Source organism: Melopsittacus undulatus, chromosome 1, assembly GCF_012275295.1.
Source record: "Melopsittacus undulatus isolate bMelUnd1 chromosome 1, bMelUnd1.mat.Z, whole genome shotgun sequence".
NCBI classification, from domain to species: Eukaryota; Metazoa; Chordata; class Aves; order Psittaciformes; family Psittaculidae; genus Melopsittacus; species Melopsittacus undulatus.
Window position 1 is genome coordinate 10,956,897 of NC_047527.1, and position 26,592 is coordinate 10,983,488.

A 26,592-nucleotide genomic window follows, 5' to 3' on the forward strand; every position below is an offset into this window, starting at 1 on the left:
GGTATAAACATTCATTGGGGAATTCAGTTATTACAGCAAAGTCAGAGACTGAGGTATCAGCTCCATTTGATTTGAAGATGGGATGTGAACTGTGATCTTCTCTAGCTGAAGCGAGTTCCCTAAGCATTGGCATGTCACTTAGCATCAGCCTCTGACTTTCTCACTTTTCCTCCCACCTGAACTTAACCTGTGAAACATTTTGTCTTTAGCTCCAGAAACTGTTGACACTACATCTATCTGACTGTACTCCTTCAGAGTGAAGGTGGTCTCTGTTCTCGGCCCAGGGACATCCAGGTTTTAATTCGCTCACCATTGAGTTCTGGTCATTCCCTGTGCCAAATGGTGACAGCTGTGAACCCTTCTTGCTGTACCTATACTGTCAGTTTGGAGGGCCAGTGCAAATTGCATGGACATGTAAAAACCTCTTAGGTTAATTAAAGAGAATGAGACATTTCGCTTTTTAATTAGGGATAGTCATGATCAAGTTCATGTACATTTTTATCAGATCTGGAGTATCTCCCTGACTCCAAAGGTATGTTTTCTTGGATATAAACACAAAATGTGCAGTTCTTACCCTGAAACACCTGCCCAAATTAGATATGACACAGTAAGACAATAACTGGAAATATGTAGTTTTGTGAGGCAGGTTTTGATGCTCCTGCTCTATTTCACTTTTAAGCAAAAGATTACTTAGAATGGAGGCCTACAAAGGACGCAATCTGAAAAAGAAAACAAGTTTGAGGAACAGGAGGCATCTGAGGATAATGCCAGTCATTGGCAAAGGCATCAGAAAAGTATAATACTGTGGAGCTGTAATAGGACTAGCTGATACATGATAGAAATTGATGGCAACACAAACATAATTGTGAAGCCACAGGCATCAGTTGTGAGAGGTGGAGTTCAGCACCATACAGAAGGTGGCTACAGTCCTTTAAGGCACTTCATATTTGGTGCTGTGGTAGAAGGCAATGTTCTTGGTCAGATATTTTACCTAGAAGTTACCTGGATATAGTTGTGGAGGTGAGAGTCTGAGATGCAAGGTAAGAGGAACTAGCGATCCACCATCTCTCCTAAGAAACCTGTTTCATTAACTGATCACTAGTACCTCAGTGAACAAAGTTCTCTCCTGGGCTCACCTGTGGTTAAGACCCAACATTAAAGTGTGTAAGTGGAAGGCAGTACCCCTAGTAGGGGTTTGCCATGGTCAAACTGGGCAAGTTCCTTCTGCCCATACTGCTGTGCATAAAACTACCTCTGGATTTAAAATGTGTTGATTAATCTTAAACCATTTCCCAAGCACACCGTTCAGTGATCCTTTTTGTGGTAGTTGTGCTGATGGGCTCTTTGTCTCTCTCCACAGAGAAAGGAACTCATTTGACCTCAACCAGAGAAGTTCTCTCCTGTGTTTGGCCAACAGTCAAGTCAGGTCCTTAGTTATTAACAGGTGTTCTTCGGTACTTGTTTGAGATGGAACTATCAATCACAGTTAGAAAAAGTAGCAGGCTATATTAAGTGGAAGAGTGTTGCAGTACTACCAACAAAAAGGTGACACTACACGCTTTAGTCTTTTACTTCCTGTGCCATGAGCAAATCACTTTCGTTGTCAGTGTGCTCCCCTCTCAGAAAGGAAGAGCAGCTTTGTGTTGCTCAACAGTGACACCATCTGACTGGTAAAGGGCAACAGTAATGAAATAAATGGATGATGGGTGGATGAGAAGGAAAAAGGCTTTGCTGAAAAGGGGGATAGTTTCTCCTAGAGGAGGCAAAGATAAAAACTGCAAAAAGTATAAATGTGCCAGTAGGACAATACAATTTCATACATATTTTAATTGTGCTAAGACTAGTACATCACCCTGAGCATTTGCCCATTGAGTCATACAAGAAGGAAGAACAAGTCTCCCAAAACACAAAGTAGTTTTAAAACTTCTGAAATCTTCAGAGAATTCATTTCAGGTCATTGCTAACATTGACATAAGTCTATATTGAACTGCTATCAAGGACAAGGCCTCACATGAGAGAGTTACAAGACAATGGAAAGAGGGTTAGATAGCCAAATACCTCAGTTAACTGAGTGACAAATGACTGTATTGTGGAGCACAGCAGGCAAGGCACATAAATAAAGTTAGTCACCAAGAGGGTCAATCAAGTGAATTTCAGCAGGTATTTGATAAATAAGTTAGCAGGCTTTAAGCCTATACAAGTGTCTTAGTGTACTAGGATTTTCACAGTCTTAAGTAGGTTTTATCTGCCAAGCCTGCTGTCTCAATTCAGTGGGGAGAAATGAGCACTTCTATTGCATAAACCATTTAATATGTAAATGTGAGATGACAAAAATTTGGGTCAGATGACTAATGTCCTAGAAGTTCCTACTTTTTTCCTTTGGCTACGAAGAGACTTTAGTGGGAGCAGTGCAGGTTCAGACTAGATTAAGCAAATCTGTGCAAAGGAACATTGAGTTTCCCAAACCTGCATTCATACATATTTCACAGGTTTTATATCAACTAAATCCTTTTCTTGGTCTATTTGCTGAACAAGGAATTTGCAATCTGTGAATATGAGATACATTTGTAGACTGAATAGTCTGTTTTTTTTTTGGCCAAAATAAATGCAGGTTTCATGATTTGAGACCACTCTGCAGTGCTAAACCAAAGTGAAGCAATTAGAAACAATTGAGAGATACATTTTAAAAGTGCATTGCTGCTGTAAACTAAAATGCTGATGTCTCCAAGCACAACGTTTATCTTGTGCTACAGATGTTGTACCACCTTGTAGTGTGGCTAGCACTTATTTCTGGACTTGCAACCTGACTGACTGCCTGTGTTGCTTCCTGATCTGAGTACACTTTGGGCAAGGTATTTCTCTGCTTACTAAATGCTTATTGACTGGCAGAAGGAAGAGAAGCGCCATAAGAATACTTCAAGCAAACACATGAAGAAAGTCAATGTCAAGAAAAGTGTGGCACTTCTCACTATTTTTTGGTGAAAACAGTAAGAAAAGGACCTCAGTTAAGACAAAAAGTTTCAAGATGGAAAATATTGTGTTTCTTTTCAGGGGTTCTCTAACCTGTCAAAGCTTTCTAGGTAGGATTGAAGTAATGATACCAATGACATATTTGTATTTTGGAGGATCAATTTCTTTTTCTCGTCTTCTTTTAGTCTGCACTGTTAATTCACCAGTCTGACAAAATAGTAAATTGATGTAACTTTGTCCCTTTCAACAGCTCTTGGCTTTACGATTAAGTAGAGCATAGATGTACATTTCATTTCTTTCCTAACAAATGTTGTGAACTTTTTTAATACATGGATATGAATCAAGCCCTGTGCACAGTCCAAAACAAGAGTTCATTAGGAGGTCCTTCACTTTCACACAGTCCTGTTGCAATTGTTTCGCCCTCACATGGCTGGAGGCCTTCTAGGAAGACATCAGTGCTGCTGCTGGAAAAAGATTTCCAACTGGGGCAGATCTGCTCTTGCTTTTTTAGGAATACAAAACAGGTCAGTGCCCTTCGGGTTATGAGTCCAGTCTCTTACTATTGCAAACAGCCACACCATATGTCTTTCCTAAAGTATTTTCCTAAGTCCTCAGGTCAAGAGCAAGCATAAGCTCTTTGTACTCCCTGTCATATACATTTCTCTGAGGTCACTGTTGTAAAAAAAAATGACTAATGGAGATGATCATTAGCACTTTGAAGAAAAAGGCTAATTAATAGCTATTAGGTTCTAGTTCTCAGCTCATCAGAAAATGAGAATGAGTCTTGGAGAAGACTGCCCAAGAGTAATAAGATTCTTTACAAAGGCAAGTCACCTTGGAGAGAAGGAGCAGAGGTAAAAATAACACAGGAATTTCACTTCACATTATATCTTGATCCTGACTGAAGAGTCAGTTGTGCCAGAGAAATAGGAAACATGTGGACCGCACAGTATCCAACAAGACAGATTTGAAGACTCAGTTGCTTTTTCCATTCCGACTCTGCTGGAACATGCCATAACCATTCAATGAGTGTTCTCAAGTACAAAGAGGTTCAGGAAACTTGGGCAGCTTTCTTATCTCTCTTATAAGCTCTAACACTCTCCCGATTGCAGATAATTTCCTTGCAGACTTCTGAACATATGAAACAAAAGAGAAACACAGCTGGTCTAACTCCAGCAAATGCACTGCACAGGATCTTCCTCTCACTCATTGGGACATCCTGTTGGTAGTAGCCATCAGTCAGATGTTACTAAATTCAGGTCAGAGTGCAGTGAAAAGCAATTACAAACGTTTAATACATGATACTTCACTCAGCGTCTTCAAGCATTACAGCTGTGCACACATTCAAACAGAGACTGATAGTGTTTTTGAGAAGACTAGTGTCCTGGCAGAAAGATGAAGCACCAACTGTTTAGGCTTCTGAAGTCAACTATCCATTACAGTCAATTCAGCCTTTAAGGCTGCATAGTGGAATCATTATTTTAACCAAGTCATATTTTCCCTTCACAAGGGAAAAAGCCCTTCAATGTGAACGGAGCTTCCCTATAAACCACTATGGCAATTTTTGACTATGCTGCACACTGCAACACAGAATTAGATGCAGAGCAGAACAAACTGTTCTGAGCAGACAGCATATTCACCAGATTTATGATGTATCTGGAATCAGCACTTCAAGTCTCAGTGAAAACCCGAGAGCTATTTTGCAGGGGATAAGGATAAAAGTGGAGAAGGAAACTTTATCCCCAAAGTTGCTCAAACCTTAACAATGTGCAGTCTAACACTAGTTTCATTTTTCAGTTCAAACAATTAATCTTTACATCCAGTAGTTCATTGCGGATGTACAGAAGATTTACAACTAGTTCGCTCTATGTATAAAGCTAGAGAAAGCAGCTATAGGACTGGTTGTTTCAATCACGCACCACAGTCCTCTTTTTCCATTGATGTTACTTTTGGGGAGTGTTGCTGTACTAAACAGGAAAGAGTCCACCTAACTTTCTGGATGTGTTTTTCTTTAGAAGTAAGGGTGAAGCTCTTAAAAAGATTTATTTGGAGATAAGACCCCCTCTAGGGAATGACAGAACAATCAAAACCTTTTCCATTCTCCCTTCCATTAAAACACCACATTTGAGCAAGTTGCATTAACTTCAGGTTTTAAAAATACCCAAGTTCCTTCCTGACTAAGGTAGAAACACATAAAACACTGAAAGCAAGATTTATTGGCTATTTACAGACTACTTTACATTCCATTTTTTTTCTGGCAAATCCAAGCAAAGTAATTGTGTTGGCATGTACATGCACGGCCTTGTTTGCAAAGGGTATGGTCACATATCCTGGTGCAGCTCTTTTGATGGGTTGGTTTATTGGCGCACCCTGACTCTACATTTCCCCTTGTTGTACTAGAGCTGACTGATGAAAAATATCCCTCAGTTCTCTGCTGTCCTGAATCAGGTGGAGAGAGTTTTGGAACCCTTCACAAAACTAAATGTTCTGAAACTATTTCACGGTAATGTTCTGACTGTTCAGGTTTATCAGTGACATCCTAAAAGGCAAAACCTGTGACAGAAAAAAATTGAAACTCTGTATTTTAATCATTCCCTATCACATTTGACATAAGTTAATGTTTTCCCAGAAATTTTTGATCTTATGGGTCATTCTCCCATAGAAATCTCTTATTTTGGAAGGTTTTATATTAGCCCCAGTAGCAGTAAGTTCAGTGTCCAGCTTATGTACAATATTTATGTTTTACGTACATTCATTTTTGCCTCTAACTCTCTGCCTGTATATCTAGCTCTATCTATTTGTTAGGTATCCTAAACAAGTCTGTTTGTTTGTCATTAGACAGACAGTCAGGACATCAAAGTTTCTGTTTTGTCACTGACTTGCCACATAATTCTGGCTGTGACACATCTCCCTCCAAACCATCTCAAGAGATGTTTATTTAGACTCCAAGGTCTTCAGAGTAGGGTCTTTACTTTGTTGCCCAGTAGGTTCCTGTCCTTTGGATGTGAACTACAGTCTTGCTTTGGCCTCCCACCAGCACTGTCCTACCAGACCTCTTCCCAGTGTTCTGCTACTGTCATCACTTGTCTCTAGACTCACTCTTCTTTAAGCTTTTCATGATATTATTTAAATGATAACTTAAGGGTTTTTTTAACTTTTTGCCATTGTAGCCTGTAAGCACATCAATCTGGCAAGTCTGTGCTGGTGTTTGTGGGGTACATATTTCCTGTGCAGTCCCCTCTGTGCAAACAGCAGCTCTCACTACAGCTTGGATTATTATGAGGAGAGGGAATGCTCTCTGGATGGATGGGACAACAGGAGTGTTCTCATTCCCTTAGAGGTCATGCAATTTTCTTCCTTTCATGGCATGTTTGCAAACCCACTATTTTATCGGCCCATCATTCAGCTTCTCTTTGGTCATTTTTTTCTGTAGATGTATGTTTGACAACTTTGCTGAAACTCCTGTGCATAGTGCTCCACAAACAGGCACTTTCAAATGTCCTGTAGCACTTGCCTGAAGCCGTCATTGAAAGAAAAGCCACAGAATCTAGATGAGCCAAATGTCTGTTCTGCCAGCTTCCAGTCAGCCTCTGCACAAAGGGGATTCTCCTTTATCCGGGAAATCACAAACCATTTCAGTGTGAATGCTTCCCAGAGCCCATCTGACAACCTCTCATAACCGTGATTGCGTCCCTTCCCTGCAGCAAATGTAGTGACTGGTTACATGAAGGAACAAGCAAAGCTTTGAGTAGTGGAACCAATACAACCCAGTTCCCTATTGCTTTGTGCCACCTAGTTGTCTCCTCTGACGTCTAGTAAAGTCTGAGTTTTGATCATACCTGTTCCCCACTGCTGGGGCATTCAAAACATTGCACTTCTGGGCATAGTGTGATGTCTACTAATAAAGCCCGAATTAACAGAACAGCCTGCTTCCCAGTTGGGTGCACACATAAAGCTGCATCTATACTAATAAATTAAACAATAATAAGGAATGTTCCCAAGCACTGGAACTCAACCAACTATGGTGTTAAATTGTGAGAATATTGGTTGGCATAGTTCTGACCAGAGAAAACTAGCACTCTTTTAAACAATTCCCAGGAACTGTGTAGGAGTTAGAAGAAACCATGGTCCACCAAAATAGACACTTGGACGTGGCCACCTCTTTTGGGAGGGTGAGAGAGTTTAATAGTATGGAAACCATTTATTCTGTGCCAATTGGCTTCAGGAGCCAACAACAGTATGAGGCATGTTTAATCCACCACTGTAGATGTAACCACAGTCTGGTTTTGCTCCACCCAGTTTCTGATTTTTATAACACTTGTGGGAATACAATGTCCTTGAAATGACCCTGTTTTCATTACATTTGATTGAACTGACCATTGGAGAGATGTGCCCCCACTTCCATAAGCACCTACCCACCAGCACATGCACGTACCCATACACACTTACTTATGCGACTTATACATTTGTGTACTTAAACATGTACATTTACATTATTAAAAATGTAATTTCTTTACTAAAAGTCTTCAAACACAGTACTTTATCATGCTTCTTATAGATATGTAGTTGAGAAAGCATTTCCAAAGTCATAGGGGCAGTGACTGACAATATTTCAGGGGAAGTTCTGTGGTTAAGTAGGAGATGAGGTTCATTTCCTAGGATCAGTTTGACTTCTCTATTTAACAAGCTTTAAAATGAACCCAGACATTACTGGGACACACTGAATCCCTCGGTCCCTTGGCTTTGTAAGATGTTAGTTGGAGTCTTGTCTTGTGCTTTTCGAAGCTCAGGAGCATTGCTGTGAATGGTTTTGGGTTAAGTGCCCATGTCAGGATGCCCTGTGGATCTGAGTGCCTGGTCTGGGTGGTGCAGAGAGCCCTGTCCCAGCCCTGTACATCTCTGCACAGAGAGCTCTACATTATCAAGTGACTCACCATCAGGCAGGAGGAGCCAGGACAATGTGATATGCCTCATTTAGGCTGTGCAAGTTCATACAAGGCTATAAAAACAACAGGGTAAAGTTTGCAGACCCCAGACCAGGCTTGGATGCCATGTCTGTACAAAAAATGGACACTTAATATCCCAGTGAGCTTCCAGTGAGAAAAGTGAGCTAAATCAGATGAAAGTCAGTGGGCCCACTTCCCATAACTAGACTTGTTTTCTGTATTAGCTGTATCAGGAACTGTTCTGAGAACCCTGTGTTGTACTCATTTTGCTCAGAGGTTACCAGTTTTCCAAGCTCATGCTTGGTTATGTTGGACTTTCTGAAGTCCACAAACCTGCCAAAGACTCCTCAGTCAACTTGTGTACACATAATCACTCTGCAAAACCCAGATCTGTCTGTGGCTTTTGAGCACCTGAAGATGAGCTTGAACCAAAACAGAAAGAAAGATTTCTCAGATTTGGTTTGGATTCTTCGGACTCCTCAGGCTGCAAGGAGGATTTTTGTCCCTGAGCCCTTTTCATTAAAATGAGGAGTAATAACCTGCAGAGTGAGTAGAATACAGTGAATTTCCCCACTTACTGTTTTCGTAAGCAACTCAAGTTTTTTAAGGCAAGTTGATGATAACCTTTCCTCCACAGCACTCAGCCCTGAAGACACCAAGTTGGAACAGATGGGTAATGCGCTGGTATTTTGCAATATGTTCAGAGAAAAAAACTGCACCCAGAAATTAAAATAAGGCTTTAGGTGCCAAATAGCAGAGAAGGGTGGTTGGCTTTTTCAAGCATATGTTCTCGTAAGCCAGCAGAAGAATTCCAGCAGCAGCCTGGAGGGGAGAAATGCCGGCTGTCAGGCAATTCCCTTGACATGCAAAAGCCAGTGATTTACCACGTGAGTAGCATCAAGTGAACATCCGAAGGCCTGCAGCCCCTGAGATGGTTTGCATCTCTCTCAAGAGTGCCAAAATGCAGCTCCAGACTCTGGGTGAAACATCTGTACCCTGCCCACACAAGAGGAATGCTGGAGGTGACCCAGAAAGTGGCAAATGAAGATGATTGCTTTTTTTTATGCTTCATTAGCAGAAGACCTAAAAGTCACCATTCTTAATTTTTTCCCTTTGAAAAGTTCTGTGTTTGGGGGATATTTTTTCCCTTTTCTTTTTTTTATCTTATTTAAGCAATGGAAGGTGTTTTCTGAGCTTTTAGTTGCTATGCTGGGTATGTGGCTGTTTCACAGAATTCCCTTTTCTCAGTCCTTGGTCAGGTATCTGAATTAAACATGAATACTTTGATGTGAATTAATAAACACTTGAACAGGGATTTATTATTTGTTCTTCCATTCTTGAATCTTTCATGAAGTGCTGTGTAGACAAGTTTATAATCTTTGTTATCCAGACAAGATATGAAATGTAAAATGAAGCAGATGTGTTCAAAGAGAACAACATTTTCACTTGTTTTCATGTATAGGTTTTTCTAAGAAAGCAGAATACAAGTTGAAGCTATTTATGCTCCTTCTAAGGTCACTATTTTTAAACGTTGATCAAAAAATAACTGGAAAAAGAGCTGGCTGAGACAAAAACAGAGAAATTGGATTCCGAGCACCTGCATAGACTTCATATGATCTAGATTAATACAAGCAGTTCCTGCAAAAGGAAATAGTGGCAGGTACATCTTTTGAACATATCAGCTAAAGGGGTGGTACAGGAACAGTAGTAGTTACAATTCATCAGACTTTCTAAAGGTCTCAGAAGGATCTTTGCAGGAGACTTTTTAAAGAATAGAAACAGTTATACATGAGATGTCAGTCTGTTTCATGAATTTGGAACTGTCAAATAAGTTGGAAATAAAGAGTAACGATTTCTTTTTCCAGTACAGCATAATGTTAAGCACTAAGTAGCCTAAAGGGCTACATTTCACTCATGATATTTGTTAGGTGTACTGGAAATTTTAAAGAAGAAGCCTGTAGTGATCAGTGAAGTAGCAAATCTGGAAGGTCATGCAAGTATTTACACAGGTTGTGTTACTAGCCGACATCAAAGAGCTTTATAGAGATGTAATAAAACCAGATGAGTGGTCATTCTGATGGGCAAAGAGTTTCTGTGCTTTAGCAAATGCAAAGCTAATGTACTCTGGAAGAAATAATTTGAACTTTGTGCTATGAGATTCTAACACATTCAGGAATGAGATTTTTATTACATTAGGCTCTGGAAATTATTATGAGAATGAATGCAGCATCTTTACGTCTACAGATATTTAAGATCTATGGAACTGATGGACAGGGGTAGAGCAGCTGACATCGTCTACCTGGACTTGTGCAAAGCATTCGACACTGTCCCACATGACATCCTTGTCTGTAAACTGGAGAGACATCAATTTGATAAGTGCAGTGTGTGCTCGCAGCCCAGAAAGCCAACCGTATTCTGGGCTGCATTAAAAGCAGCGTGACCAGCAGGTCAAAGGAGGTGATCCTGCCCCTCTACTCTGCTCTCGTGAGACCTCACTTGGAGTATCGTGTGCAGTTCTGGTGCCCTCAACATAAAAAGGACATGGAACTGTTGGAACAAGTCCAGAGGAGGCCACGAGGAGGATCAGGGGACTGGAGCACCTCCTGTATGAAGATAGGTTAAGAAAGTTGGGGCTGTTCAGCCTGGAGAAGAGAAGGCTGCGTGGAGACCTCAGAGCAGCCTTCCAGTATCTGAAGGGGGCCTACAGGGATGCTTGTGAGGGACTCTTCATTAGGGACTGTAGTGACAGGACAAGGAGTAATGGGTTAAAACTTAAACAGGGGAAGTTTAGATTGGATATAAGGAAGAAATTCTTTATTGTGAGGGTGGTGAGGCACTGGAATGGGTTGCCCAAGGAAGTTGTGAATGCTCCATCCCTGACAGTGTTCAAGGCCAGGTTGGACAGAGCCTTGGGTGATATGGTTTAGTGTGAGGTGTCCCTGCCCATGGCAAGGGGGCTGGAACTGAATGATCTTGAGGTCCTTTCCAACCCTAACTATTCTATGATTTTATGGTTCTATCAAATTGTGAAGCATCTCTCAAAAATTACTTGATCCCAGTTCAAAGCTTGAGGAGGGACTAAGTGATCTGCCTATGTCCCTTCCTAATAAAATATGATTAAGCAAGTCAACACAAATATTACCTTTGTTAACAGCAGCATTCAGAGGAGTAATTCAGAATGTTAAGGGTTTTATATGAATTTTAATACATATGTACATGCATATTTACGTGCAAAAATCCACAGGCACGCTAATGCTTTGTTGTCATCAAATCCTTGTAGTTCACATGCAAAAAAAAATCAGTTTCTGGGAAACATAACCAGAAAGTCTCCCAACCTGCTGAAAATGTGGCAAAACTTTAACTCAAGCTCAGTTCTGGCCCAAGTGTGCTCTGCAATGTCTGCCCTCACTCACAATAAACTTTCTGGATTACATCAGCCTCAGCCTCTGCTGAAATGCCTCTGCAGAGCATCAACAGAGCATGGCACAAAGAAACAAATGGTTCATTTTAGCTTGCCTTTACTATTGGAGGTTTTCATAGGAGGAGTATTCCCAAGTAGTATTGCCTTGCAGGCAAGTGACAGTGTTACATATAACATTATAAACATCTCCAAATTGATGAGGTTGTTTCCCCAAGACTTGTTTTCATGCTACAAATAGGGGTCAAATTGTTAAGTCTCTATCTATAATCATAATTTTACACTTTAAATATGTGATATATACATTAATGTGCACATATATGTAGGGATTTATGTTCTAGATACATTAGAAGTGCCAAAATGCAACGAGAGAGACAGTTCTTGAATTATTTCTGAAATCAAGAGAAGCAAACCCTAATATAAGCACATAACACTGTTGTAAGGTTATAAATATTTTCAGGTTCTATTAAGAAATGAGCCTGTGTGTCAGTCAGAGTTGGTGATATAGGTCAGCTTTTCCACTTCTATTAAACCTGGTGTAGCTCTGCCAACATTAACCAAGTTGTGCAAGTGTGTGCCAGCGGAGTAGCTGACTTTTAGAAATGTATTTCTTTACCTACCTTGACCTGAAGCTGTTAGGAAAGGGACTATTCCTAGAAGTATTTATTCCCAGAGTAGGCATTTTTCTGTATTTCCTTTGCTTTCTCCATCAGTTTCATGTCTTTTTTTTTTTTCTTTGTGAGAAGAAAGCTTCAGGCTTTTATAGAAACCACATTACTAAGTCATTAAGTGTGTGAAACCTCATTCTTAAAGCAGCACTGAGTTTATAAAAACATAGGTGAACTCCATCAGCTAAAGAAAAGAAACCCCAAACTAGGAAAACATAAAGGACATTGAGGAAAACTTCCATAACTTTCCATACATACATTAAGTTCCAAATTATTTTGAAAATTAGTAGAAAGATATCAAGAGCTTTGTTGCTGTATATGTGTTTTAGCATTTTGATGGATATCTCTGCTATGATGTTTGGTGTATACTGTGGATTGCTATTGCAGATTGTGCTGGAAACTTGCTGTGTGGCACTAGACACCATTCAGGTGCAGCACTCCGGCTTATAGCCATCTGCAGCATATGAAATTTGGAGAAAGAGAGATGCTGGTTCTTCAGTAGGTTAAGGATCCTGTTCCCCAGTATCTTCATGAGGGTAAGTGATCAGTTGTTCACTGTTTCTGACTTGTGGAACAAAGTCCTGCTAAAGAAAAATCCCATTCTTCTTTCTATGCCACACTGGCATCATGCCCTCCTTTCTATTTTCTTCCTAGTGTTTTTATTTCTTATCTTGTAGCTACTGACCAGTTCAAGAATACTGGAGCATGCTCAGAGCAGCTTTCAAAGGTTACAGGTGAGTGAGTGCAGAGAAATCTCCCATAAAAATCATGGAGTTAGGAAGGGTGAGGACTGTGGCATGGATTTATGGTTTTGAAAAGCACAGAATAATCTGATTTTCATGATGTTTAGCCCTACCCTTAAATGCAGTGCCCAAGGGTGTTTTCTGGCCACTTTGTTACTGTTAAATTGCTAGAATAGCTGCTGGCACAATTTATTCCAAACCTGACAACTCCCAAACAGGTCTTGCACACAATTTAGATGTTAGCACAGTCCAGGAAGGGTCATTCCCAACAGACTGTTTGCACGTAGCTGCCATATATTGGCAAGGAAGGGAATTAAACGGTAGATACAGATGCCCCAATAGCAGGAGAGCTTAGTGCTCAGGAGTGGTCCTAGACGTAGCTGTGGAGTTCAGAGACTTAGGTCCAACCTGCAAGATACTTGATTATCTTTGCTGTACTAATTATTTCACACAGAACTTAATTAACCTTGATTGAGGGTCACCCAGCTGCATGTGTATGCAGGCAAACAAAAAACCTCCAGAAACTCAGTTGGTTTCCTTTGTCATCTTTAACCTCCATCCATTTCTTTCAGAACTTCCTTCTGATGCATCAGGCAGGGCCTGCCAGCAGAAAAGGGTCACTAAGGAGGTGTTAGGCAAAGCACCACAGGGCTGTTTGCACTTGGTTTTCATAGAGGAACATGTGTCCTGGCTCAGAGGCAGCTCAGCTCTTCAGCTCCATGCTCTTAAATTCACATTTTCCCTTCTAGTTGATTTTAAACGAGAGCTCTTTGATGGCTACTCAGTCAGACCACTGCTTTTACTGAACTACCCTATTATTCTTTGTTAAATTCCCTGGGGTTAGCAGAAGATGCACAATTTGGGAATGTGACCTTTTTTGTTTTCACCAGAAGCTTTGTTTTTTAAGGCAAGGATAAACAATAATATGATTCCTCTCTTTTTTCTTTTCTGGCGTGCTACAAAAAGGGAGGGTAGCCAGTCCTTAAATCAGAAAATCATCAGTCTTCAATACACTGTCATTTGAAATTCACTAGGAATAAGTTATTAGTCTCTAACAACTTACTCCTCAAAGAGACAACTGAAAAAACAAGTTGCCTACTCAAAGCCTTCTCATGCAGAAAATCCACAGGTCCTCCCTAGTGAGAATAATCTGGGTTTTGTCTGTTTATGGATGAAAAAATAATCCTAACATCCTCCTTCCACTGCTAAAGGAAATCACTTATCCTCATTGCATCAGATCCCTATTTTATTTATAGTAATCTTGCCCATTTGAAGGTGCCAAATAATCCTCTGAAGCAAACTTGTAGAACGTTTGATTAAACATCTTGTTTATCTGGATATGAAAGTAATTGCACAAGTCACATTTGTTAGATGATGTAAATAAGGGTCCTCTTATTCATTTGAGCAGTATCTTCACAGACCAGCACACTATCGCCTTGGCTCTTATACAACATAAGGACAAAATTTCAAAGCAAGTGCCTATAGTATATATTTGAATGTCAAAGCTCAGGTTGCTGGTCCGACAGTACAGCTCTGGTTCCAAATCATATCTGTTTACTTACTATGCTCCAGCCCTGAACTAAGACAGGATAGTCTGGAAAATAATTTGTGCAACTCCAAATGTTTTAGATTTACTGTGGTCTGCCAGAAAACTGACAGGACAAGTTAAAGATAAAGAATGGTAACTAAACACAGACATCGTTGCTGTCCTTGACGAGATGTCTGCCAAACTATTTCCACTGAAAAACAAAGTCACAATATAGAATGTTTCGCTTTTCCATAGAGCAAAGAAGCCCATGCTACAAACCTTGAGAAGCATACTCTTGCGACATACAGACAAGGTAAAGAAGTTATGGAAAGGTGAGTAGTCCAGGTGTGGTGGAGATAGAGTTGGAGCCAGAAATTCATCCCAAGCTGGGAAGGCCCTGCAAGCCCTAACTTTCCATTTCTACATTTAGGCATTCATCTTTCAATAAGAAAAATTGAGGAGCGTTTTGCTATTCAACAAACCTCTGATGAGATCAGAGGAGCCATTCAATTCAGCTGGGAAAATGAACTGTGAGGAATCCTGGAAAGACCCTTTCAAACAGTGAAAAATAATCCCCTCCACATTTCTTTCTCCAAACTGAACTTTTCTGCTGATAAGCATTGCTTTGTAAATGGCATCATGATTTACAAAAAAGTATTAGACTTGGCATAAATGTAATTTATAGGAGACTTTCAGTCCACCTTGGTCTTTTGGATATGGATGAGATGAAGGAAGGGGGCAGACTTCTATCCCTGTTATTTAGGTAGATAAAAATTTGTGTCAGGTCTTTGAACACAGGTTTCCTATATAAGCAGGAGCTTGTCTCTCCCTAAGATCCTGTTGCATGTCCTTCTTCAATTCCATGAATTATTTCTTTTAAACTCTTTCTTTCACAAAATCATTCACGAAGTCTCATTCCACATCAGAAAAGAAAGGCTAAAACTGTAAAAAATAAAGCCTACAAGAGGCATATTTTCTTAACACTAGCGTTAACCAAGGATGGAGCCATGTTTCCACCTCTACTGACTGGACCACATAAAAGGTTTTGACTTTGTTTCTGCCTCCCAGCTAGCAGACCTCTTAATGTAAGCAGGAATGCTTTTCATTTACTGCTTCAAAAGGTTTTATGCAAAGGCTTAAGGGGTCCAAACAAACAACAGAGTATTTCCTACATGCAGTGAAAATGCTCTATTTCAGACTCACAGCAGCATCAATACACATTCCTGGTCATTCTCCTACTGTTTGTCAGTTATCTTTTAGATTGTCTGCTCTTATTGTGCTTGCAGTGTTTTGCCAGACATCTCTTCTTCTAGTGGTTTCACAGGCCCCATCAGGTTGCTGTATTTGTGAATAAGCAGCTATGTAGTGAGATGTGTTAATGGAAGGTGGGTTTAAAGAGTGTATTTGCCCTCCCTGTACCAGATATTACAGAAGCAGCTGGTGTGCAAGCAGGAAGATGTCCAAGTCATAATGACTACTTATAATCTATAATTTCTTTTCTCAGACAGATGGAGAATCACAGTTTTCAAATAAAAATCACATTACTACTGAAATCATCACATACCTATGCATTTTTTATGATCTGTTAATTCATATCATATAGTCTAAACTCTTCCTCATTAGCTAAATGGTTCATTTCACATTCAGTAATGTTTCTCAGCCCATCATTTAATAAATTAACCACAGGTTATGATGTCAGTGAATTTCTTGTGTCCAAAAGACTTAGAAGGTGTTTTAAAAAATGCACTCAAGTCCTGGCAGGAATTCACAGATTTTAAATAACATCACACTGATTTGATAGGAGATTCTGAGCAAGTGATCTTTCCATTGAACACATCTGAAGTAATTAAGTCAGAGGCAATTTTATGAGTCCCAGTTGTAAGAGACCCATACTCCAAAGGATCTCTCCATTACTGGTTTATGGTACAATGTTGTGGCTTCTGCTCTGCCACTTTACATACATTGTTTAGTTCTGCTTACAGATGCTCCTGGCTTCCAAGGACGAATGTCTAGGTGAGCTGTTTGTTCAGATTAAAGAAGTACATTTCATTAGTTCTAGCTTTCAGTGAACTGCATTAATATCTCCAACTACTAAAGTCATCTTCAAATTCAGTCAAACAAGACCCTGAGAAAAGCAGGAGTCTTGAGAGGTTGTTCTGTTTGCATTTAACTTCCTCTAAAAGGAAAAATTATATTTCCTGTCTTTCTGTGTGGTTATTCCGATAGTCTGTCCTTGTCATATTTAAGAGTTTCAAAATCACTTCTCACTTAACATAATCTACTTTCTGTAAGCATCTGCTTCTCTCCTTTGAAAAAGGCTGATAGAAACACAAACGATGGGCTTAGACCAGGTGCTCTTTTTTCTAGATTTCTAAAATAAGGTGAAATCAATCCTTTTTTTATTGTCTAAATCGAAGTTTCTGTCCCTTTCCTCTTCTTTACAGAGAGTTCACCTCCTGAGCTATTAAAAGACAATTTAATCAATGATATTAATTGTTAGTGCTTAGTCTAGTATCACAGTGGGAAGAATTTTGCAAGAGAGTTGAAGGAAAAATAAGTTTATGTTGTTGATTTTACTTAGCAACTGATGGGGCTGTGCTTACTGAAGATGGTGCATAGTTGAAATTGTTCCTAAGATCATGGAAGTTATATATATATATATCTGCATCCCTTTTAAGTTAGCCAGCAGTGTGGAGGTGACCTTCCCCTGTTCTTTTGTGTTGCAAAGAAACTTGATAAGGGACAGGACTTCTTCCCATATTGGCTGATTCCATGGTTGATTAAGTCATTATTCAGTCTATAACTGACTGTGGACAATGATGGGAAAAGGTGGAGTAAATAAATCCATCATCCAAGCATCTCACATTTGGGTATCTTCCACTAGGGAGGAGTTTTAAACATCTCTGCCAGCCAGGAAGGAGGTATTGGGCATTAAATGATCTGTGATGCCTTTTCACCTGAGCTCCTACTGAGGATAGGCTCCAGCCTGGGAAGTATAGGGGAGGGACATCTATACAAGAAGTTCCCAGGATTTGTTATTCCATAACGATCTCTTGCCAGGCTCCTGAGAAGCAGTGCTAGAGAGAGGCAGAGCAGAGAGCATTGTACTAACAAAGAAGTTTCTCTATTTCATCTCATATGCCTCTGGAGCCACAAGCAGCTACACATTTTCTCAAGTGTCTCCCTTATTGATTATTGCTACTTGGCAAAATAGCCAGTGTGCCTGTTCCTGATTAGGTGAGGAATGCATGCCTGTAATCATCTGAGATCTGTCACAAATGTCCACAGAAAGCACACTGTGCATATTTTCAGCAAGTGTGAGCACTCTAGCTCCACATCAGCTTTTTACATACAACCCAGCTATAAAGATGAAGTACACGATCACTGACTGGAAGTGAAAACACAAAGGCAGGAGAGAATATAAAATTAAGGGATGACAAATTCTGAAAACAGTTGCAGGGTTGTCCCAGTTATTTACCAGCATCTAGGCAATGAGTATGTTGGCTAAGGTTTGAGCTAATGCACATTGCTGTCAGTGGCTCTCTTTCCAGAGCCTTGAATCAGACTGTTTCTGAGCAGAACATAAGGTAAAAATCCTGTGCAAAGTGATGTGCAACCTTAGAGTGCCATTCTCCAAAACAGTAGGCTTGCAAGTAAAGCCTGCATGAAGAAATTGCTCCCTTGGGTCACAAACTGGGCATAAATGGACAACAGATTGGTAGCAGATGTATAAACCTGTGTGAAGCTAGTATCACTTTGATGTTTCATTGGATCCTGTCCTGGTGATTGCATTAGTAGACATTTTAGCATGATGGAATATACATTTTTCAGTGTCAGAGCTGTTTTTACAGAGTAATTTGCCTGTCTGTGTCTCTTCCAGCCCAGCTAGAAGTGCAAACAGAATGAGATAGGCTTACTGAATGAATGTGTTCCTCATTGGTTTCACAAGGTTCAAGTGAATGCAGTAAATATGCTTTAATTGCATATTGTGTTTCAATTATTGCTGTAAAGCCATTAGGACAAATAGAGTATTGCTGTGCTGAAACCCTTCGGTCTTTTTTTGCCCAATGCCAGTAGCGGCCAACAGTATTTCTTTAGCTAGTAACACTCCACACGTTTGCTCATTGTTTTGATGGTGTTGTTTGTTCCTGCCTTGATCACTTGCTTGTTATGATCTTTGGGATCAAACTAGGAACTAGATCCAGATTTCACTGCTTTGTCCTTTGCTACTGCTTTGTCCTTTGCTACTACTTTGTCCTGTGCTACAGTAGCATAGCAAATATCATTAGGGTATTTGCTGAGGAAAAGCAAATCATAGAATCATAGAATAGTTAGGGTTGGAAAGGACCTTAAGATCATCTAGTTCCAACCCCCCTGCCATGGGCAGGGACACCTCACACTTTGGGATTACTCCCAGGTGTGCAGGGAAACAAATGTATGGAATGAACACTCTGCTCACTGAGTATCTCCCAGTGTATTTTATGGGGACGCTGAGCCAGAGATCTAAATCCAAACCAGCACATGATACAGCTGCATTGTCACCCACAGGCAGGAAGGACCTTTACACTAACCTGGTCAACTGGGGGAAGGCGGGAGTTAAAATGTGCGACTGGCTCTTCTAAGTGCCCTATTTCATCACAGTCCTTACCAATCCCAAATATTGGATTTTCTGACCAGCTTACTGACCATGAATTGGTGGGTAAGAAGAGAATCAAGCCAGTATTACCTTCACCTCTGCTTTGGAGCACTTAGGGCTCAATAAAATGAGTAGTTCTGCTTAAATTCTAAATCTCACACATTGGCTGGTACCCAAAAGGGTTTCGGTAAGTGTTTGTTTTGACACCACAGTAATTTCTATTCACAGCACGGGTGTCCCTTGTACCTCTATCACCTCTCACCCAAGGTGACACTGTCCAGGGAGTCTACAGCATGGTCAGTTGGGAGACATGCCTAAGAGGCAACGAAGTGGAGTCAGAATGGCTCTCAACAACGCATAACTTCTCACAGCCTTTCTCAAGTTCTGTCTAAGGCATGGCTTTACATCTAAAAAATATGTGTATAAGTGGCTCAATTATATATAAACCAGATGGCTTATATTTTTATAGTCTAAAATTATACCACTCCCCAAAAGAGTCTGAGAAATGGAAAGAAATAGATTATGAGGAGCTGTACTAGTAACTCATTTGTCACTAAAAATAAAATAGAAATTAGAGACCAGGGTTGCTATTACATCTGAAATGAAGTAGAAAATTTTTGCCAAAGCTTTCACTGAAGATTTGCTTATTTTCTTGTCATTCCTATGACTCGATTGAGTTTCCAGAGCATCCCTGATGTAATTTTTTTATTGAAGATGTGCCAACTAGCTCTACAGTCATTGGGACAGTGGGGAATTCTGAGCATTCACCAGCAAGCAGCCTGGAGTCTAAACACTCTTGTTTTCTGTGTGTGTTCGCCTGATAAATTCAAAGCAGACACAGTCTGTCTGATTTTCCCAAGCAGGCCTCTGTATATGAGAACCAGAAAGCAAAACGAACCCCAAGCAGGGAGCAGACCTTGTCTGGAGAACTTTCATATGCCTCCAGATTAGAGGCTTGTTTATCTGTGGGGTTTTTTTTTGGTTGGAACAGCTGTCTGATGTGGAACTTGCCCCTCCTACAGCAGAGATCATGCCATGATACGGAATAAAACCAAACAAAAGCAAGTAATTAAGGAGAGAAATAAAATTCCTTGGAAACCGGGGTAAGGAATAAAAGGGAATTAAGTTCAAAGCTATGTAGAGCGATTTGCATGGACTATGATTTGGTTAAACATGTTTGCTGGTTACACAGAGAGTTCAGCTCAACTAACTGATAGGTCTATGTGATACCATAGATAGCTTTCAACATTGCATTTAAGGTATTTATTTAATCAGAGAAGCCAGCCCCTTCTGGGGTTTCACCCAGTTTTTATTCCACCTTCAATCAGAGAATGATTGTACTGGTGATCTCTTTTAACCTCATCTCTTTTAGCAGTGTTGCACTAGATTAAAAATCCAAACAGAGAATTTAGACATTGGTAAATAACAAGTTTGTAAAAGCCATGAAAACAAAATAAAATAAAACCTGTCCCCAACCACACTTCCAAAAATAAGATGATGGGGAAAACTAAGGGGTTAAAAATTGCCCACCAGGCACCAACAGACATTCAGTGTTACAAACCACCTTCAAAAAGTCCATCTATGCTTGACTTGCTCCCAGAAAGTAGGACACCAGACCCTGCACTATGAATGTCCTCACCCAAATCAGCTTAGCTAGAACTTTATCTATGAGGAAAGCATTAAAAGAAGGAAACAAAGATGAGTACAATTATCTTGGGCCTATCCAGAACACAGGGAGGGAAACTGAGGGTTGATAAAAATGATGAGTTCTTCTTCTCTGTGCCTGCAGTAGAGCAAAACTTGTTTCCATCTGAATGTTTCCAAGGGGTTTGAAAAATCTCATTTCAAGTCATGTAGGTGACAGGACTTTCCCCACTTCCTAGAAAATGGGTATAATTTAATTCCATGAAGCACCTTGAGGCTTGTGAGGGGTATGTGTAGGTATTAATAATGATAATAATGCTAGACTTATGTAAATTTTAACCTTTCAGGCGCTATCTTTTCAAAGCTTTTTTTCTTCTTCTGCAAAGTGACCTCTTTAAATTTTAATGAAATAAGCATATGCCACAGCTAAAATAATTTGTCTTAGAGTTTTGGACTTGGAATTCCTGGAGGGAGAGTTATAGGCCAAATTCGGCAGCCCATGTGTGAGCAAAACTCTTATAGACTAAAGGATATTGAGGCGCTAGTTAATGCTTGTTTTAGTATCAGAGCTCACTAGCTCACTCAATTACTATGACCACTTCTGTCTTCTTTTTTGTGAATGTCTGCTGCAGTGAGGTTTTATTCACAGAAATACTCATAGAGAGTAGGCATGACAGATATTTGCAGGTGCATGTGTGGGGATGTGTGTGTGTGCCTACAATATTTGCACTAGAAGTTTTCACCGGGCCACCTCGAAGCTATAGAGCAGGTAAGAAGAATTCCACCTGGGAAGCACATGTTAACATCATGGTGCTTATACGCTAGAGCCAGTAGGTGCTGGAGGATTTGTCTAAGCAGCAAGAGCTGGGAAAACTTTCCAGATTCTGGATGAAAAAGTGTTTTTCAAGACTCTTTGTTGGGATGAGATATAAATGTTTGCATCCCTTTTCCAAAACATGGTTCCCATGGGAAGGGAATCATGCAACCTGGAAATGGCACCCAACACCTCCCTAATCTGGGAGGCAGAGCCCACTGTGGGCTTCTGTTACTACACATCACATGCCTTTAGCTAACCCATTCTCTGTCTTCCCCAGGCAAATATTATTAGCACGAGTTGCACAGAACAGTTTCCAGGGATTCTCTAGAGTAAAATGAAGTTACTTCAAAATTTCAATTGGAAGTGAACATTCATAAAAATTAAAAAGATTGTTTAAAAAAACCCAAAAAAATAAACCCCACCATGCTAAGGTAATGAATTCCTTGTTTTTTCCAACTGCAATACAGAAAGAACCTTGAGCCAGCTCTGCTGTAAGGAAGATAGATGCAAAGTCTCCAATTTTTCCCTCTCAGGATCCACTCATGGGTTTGCCTTCATTTCACCTACAGAGAACTGTTTTTTCTTCACAGTCTCTATGAAAAAGCCTATGATGCCTAAGCATAAACCTGGCAGATTTCCCAGGAACCATCAGGAGGAAATGCCAAGCAGAACAGTTGGGCTCTTACCTTTGCTCTGAGCTCAGTCCTGTGTCTGCTCACAGCTCTGCCCCCAGTCAGAGCAGCAAGGCAGAGAGGGTGGCTCTGCTCTGTGCCTGGGTAAGGGCACTGGGCCATGCAGAAAGCTGGCATCACCTCAGAAAACACACTTCCTCCCATTGATATAATAGTTTCAGTATCCAACAATGCCAATAAAATTCAGTTTAAAGAAAGGGCCTAATTTGACAAATATAACAGTTTTTCACTATTTTTCAGTAGCTAAACTGTGCTTTCTATATACATTGAAAATAAATTGTATTGCCTTAATCCTTGCATATTACATACTTCATTGTTATGTTTCTGAAAACTTTGTCTGTCTCCAGTGGCAACCACCATTTTAGTTTCAGTCTCAACAGCTAAAAGGTGATTTCAGGGACTCTAATTCAGAGACTAAACCCAACAGCTTTAATAAATTGACAATAAGCAATATGCATATACATAGACAGCCAACATGTTTGCACAAACACACTTATAGGTTTTTGCTGTCAGACTCTCCAATACACACCAAACAGCAGAGCATAATCCTTCATCAAATGAGCAACTTTTTTGAAAGCATGCACTAAAAGAACAGATTCTAAATGTAATTAATCAGACTAATTCATTAAGAACACTTTTTAAATCTCTCTTTGAATATTTATTTTTAACTGGTAATGAAACAAATCTTTCAAAAGAGTTCACCGGAAAACAGACACATTATGTATAAGAGATAACTCTTATAGTCTTTTAATTATGTTGTGTTTTATTACTGTTTTAAATCTTGATGAGTTGAAAGCCACAGCCCTATTCTAATTGTACAGATAATACTGGGTATGCTCTGCTCTTGGTCTCAGTCTTCCAAACATGCAACTATCAGGGGCATTGAGATTCAGTTCAATATCTTTTCTGATGCTAGACTCCAGATTTCCTCTTTCTCAGCAACTGTGAAGTGGCAATCCATCAACTCCCACAGACTCCTGTTACACACACTATAAACTCTGTACAGTGACTTCCTATAGCAGTTCCTTCTATTCTTCCCACTCTGTTACAGCCCCGGCTTACCTCAGATATTCCTTCACTGTTCTAATTTCTCTTTCAGACATCTTGATGTTGTCTACATCATGAATTAGGATTTTATTTCTAATTTTACTTAGTTCACCTTGTACTTGTATTTTTAGACAGTCACCTCCCTTTTAGGCTTCTTCCACCTTTAATAATTAGTGAAATAGATGCATTTTGGACTCTCTTTCATCCAGTGTTTCCTGCATTGGTGTGTTTGTGCAATTTGGGGGTAGGAACCACAGTCTATATTGAATAATTCTGCCTGGTGTTGAGGTATCTCTGTGGGCATTTGAGATGATCCTCTTGGAGCTTCTTCTGTCTTTTCTGGGAATATAAATGATTCAAACTGGAGATGAAGAAGGAAAGCATGGTCAGGGATGTAGTCCATCACAGCAGGTGGGGTTACAAAACCTGGGCCTGTTTCTAGTTATCATTTGTCAATTTCCTCACCCAGTCACCCATTTCTGGTGCTGTATTCAGACACACACTCTTCTGTGTCCTCTGCAGGGACTTCTTCACATTCATTTCTTTCTCCCTTTCTCACATCACCTTTCCTTCTTTGGATATTTTAACTGTTGGTTTAATGTTGCTTAATACAGAAGTTGCCCTAAGTTTGGATCAAATCCTCAGCCTGTATAAATCTGAATGAGTCTACTGGAGTCAGTAGCATTGTTGCTGTCAGCAAAAGACCTGGTTTTATATTTTATGCTTTATATCTGCCAGTTTACTCACAGTTACTAATATATGTCTAGAGATATGTCTAGGAACCCAAGGAAATACTCTAATCTGTCCAGTGGCTTTAAAATGCTTGGAAAATATCACAACCTTAAACTTCTGAGTTCTCATTCATTTGCCATTTCATCCATCTTGCTTTGAGCTGCTATGAGCTCTGCTGGTGAAGGCCAAATTTCTAGCTACTCAGTTACCACATTTATGGAATGCCTTTAGCCTGAATGCTTAGTAGTGGTTTCAGCCTTTCCAGATTCCCTAAAAATATCCTTTCTCTTTCAACAACATACATATACCATTCTTGGCCTGTACTGATGTCGTTGCCATAGTCATTTCGTCATCCCTGCATGCTGCGGTTCCTAAAAACCCATAGGAAGCAGAATAAATAAAACTGGTGGAATTAAAATACTGCACAATGACATCTGCCAGATGCTGCAAAGAGGTGTTGGGAAAAAATTGACTGTATAAGTCAAAATGAAAAAATATGACGTTAATATTGTTGCATGAAGGCTTTCCTAAAAAAGGTCAGATTTTATTTTAGCTCTAATGATTGTTAATGCCAAAAACTCTGAAAGGAACTGATAATGGTTTTCTTCAATACTTTATAAAATTAATACAAAATTAATAGCTAGATACTTTATAATTCTGAGTGTCCCACGTATGCCCTTTATTTTAGCAAGGAGTGCTAGCTTTGAAAGGAGTAAATTGTAATAACAATGCACATGTATTTCAGCCAAACAAGATAATTATGACATATATATTACCCTGATATTTAGAAAGAAAAGTTATTCTGCTCTCATTGCTAATGCAGGAACTTTCACATATATTTATATATATATTTACAGTGAAGTGAATAAACATGGCATCTGGCAGAAGGAGTGTAGTGAATTACATCATTTTTAAGCTATTTGTGACTCAGACTTTTGCTATTAAAGTTGTTTTACTTTGTTCTTTTTGCTTCTTGCATAGCTCTTTCTCCTTGTCTGGGGCTCTTAGGAGTGATTGTAGTATAAATACACAATAATAATAACCAAAAAATAGCAATAATGGTAATAATGATAATTTTCTTTAACGCTCAATATTGCTTTTTTATTTATAAATAATGGGAGACCTTTAATCAAATGCCCTAACAAATGAAGCCCATTATGTCATTCAAAGACACGCAGCCTTGCTTCTGCAAATATAAGCACTGGCATGTTTGGGGTTTTTTTTTCCCCTCAAACCCATTAAACTGTCACATGTGTTTTCTGACTTTCTGTGTTGCTTGTCGAGCTGTTTGTATATCTATATCTTGGGGACCAGCAACAATGAGAACGGAAACACAGGAAAAAGGCCTGGCAGTTTAATGAGGCCTGGATAACATATGCCTCGCCAAAGGGATCTCATGCATTTTCATCTAAGTCTGCCTTTCCCTTCCCTGCCCCTGAGGCCAGGGGCACCATGTGAGCAGACTTCATTCATGAGCACACTATCAAGGGAAGAATAGACCCAAAAGGTGGCATAAGTGGGGCAAGAAATGTATATACTTATATATTACCCCATATAAGGGTGGTTGAGAGCTTTGTAAGATGTAAGGGGTCAAACCTTGCCAATGCTGGTCCTCCCCACCTGTGCAGAGTAGTGCTGGTACTGAACTTTTCACTACACACCAGAGATTTATTCTGAAGGGAACAAGTTAGTTTACTCAAGAATGACCTAATGTAGGTTTAGTGTAGCTGGTGAGGATGCCAGGACCTAAGATTGAATCAGCCAGATAAAATTTTTGACAGAAAAAGGCACACATTTGACAGAAGAGAACCATGTGTTTTCTGTCTGTTTTGGTGCTGGCTTTTGAGATACTTCTCCAATACAAAAGATCTGCTTCAAACCTGTGAGCAGTAATCTTTCAGTTAAATCCACTGAAACACTGTGTTTGAGTCCAGGCACTGGGCTGTACCTGTAGCTAGAACACAAGTCCCAGTCCAGGTGCTTGTGTGATTTATTCACTGAGTACACAAGGAATCCTTAAAAATGGTTTGCAGAACATTTCAGTCCCTGGACCTGAAGCTGCAGACACAAAATGGATGAATGGATAGATAAGATACTCATTGAAATGCATTAAAATTACACAGACATAAGATGGACATCTTTTTTCCTGAATATATTGTGCCACATAAAATCCATGCACATGATCACTGTTATAGCTCCAGTAATGTGGTTTATTTGTCACCTGAAGCCTTGTGTTAAAATGCTGCAGAGCAGCACATCACATCACACAACACATCACACAGCTACATCTGCTTATTCTGCATGTTAAATAAATGGTCTTTCAGCTCCAGGGTGTTTGATGCCTGTAATTATATTTGATAACAGTGAATAATCTCTTCTATTATTAATAGGCTTTCAATTGGTGAGGCTCCACAGGCTCTTCACTTGAGTTTCCTGACCTTCTAGTTTGCAGACAAGTGAATCCTGTATTATATTGACTATTAGGTAAGGTTTTTGATGTCTGTTTTCCAATTTCACCAGCATGAAAGAGCCATTGCTCCTTGAAACACTGTTCTGATTAGAGACCTCTTTATCTGCCTTTGTGAGCCCAGATGCTTGCTGGTCTTTAGAAAAGAGGATTTGCCCTAGCAGGACCAGGTTTATGTATCATCAAAGGCAGCAGTACTCACTTCTGCTTCTAGAGCCTGTGCAGCCATTGAAAAAGGTTGTCAGCTGCTTCGGTAATGTTTTGAAGAATCTCATGTACTACCA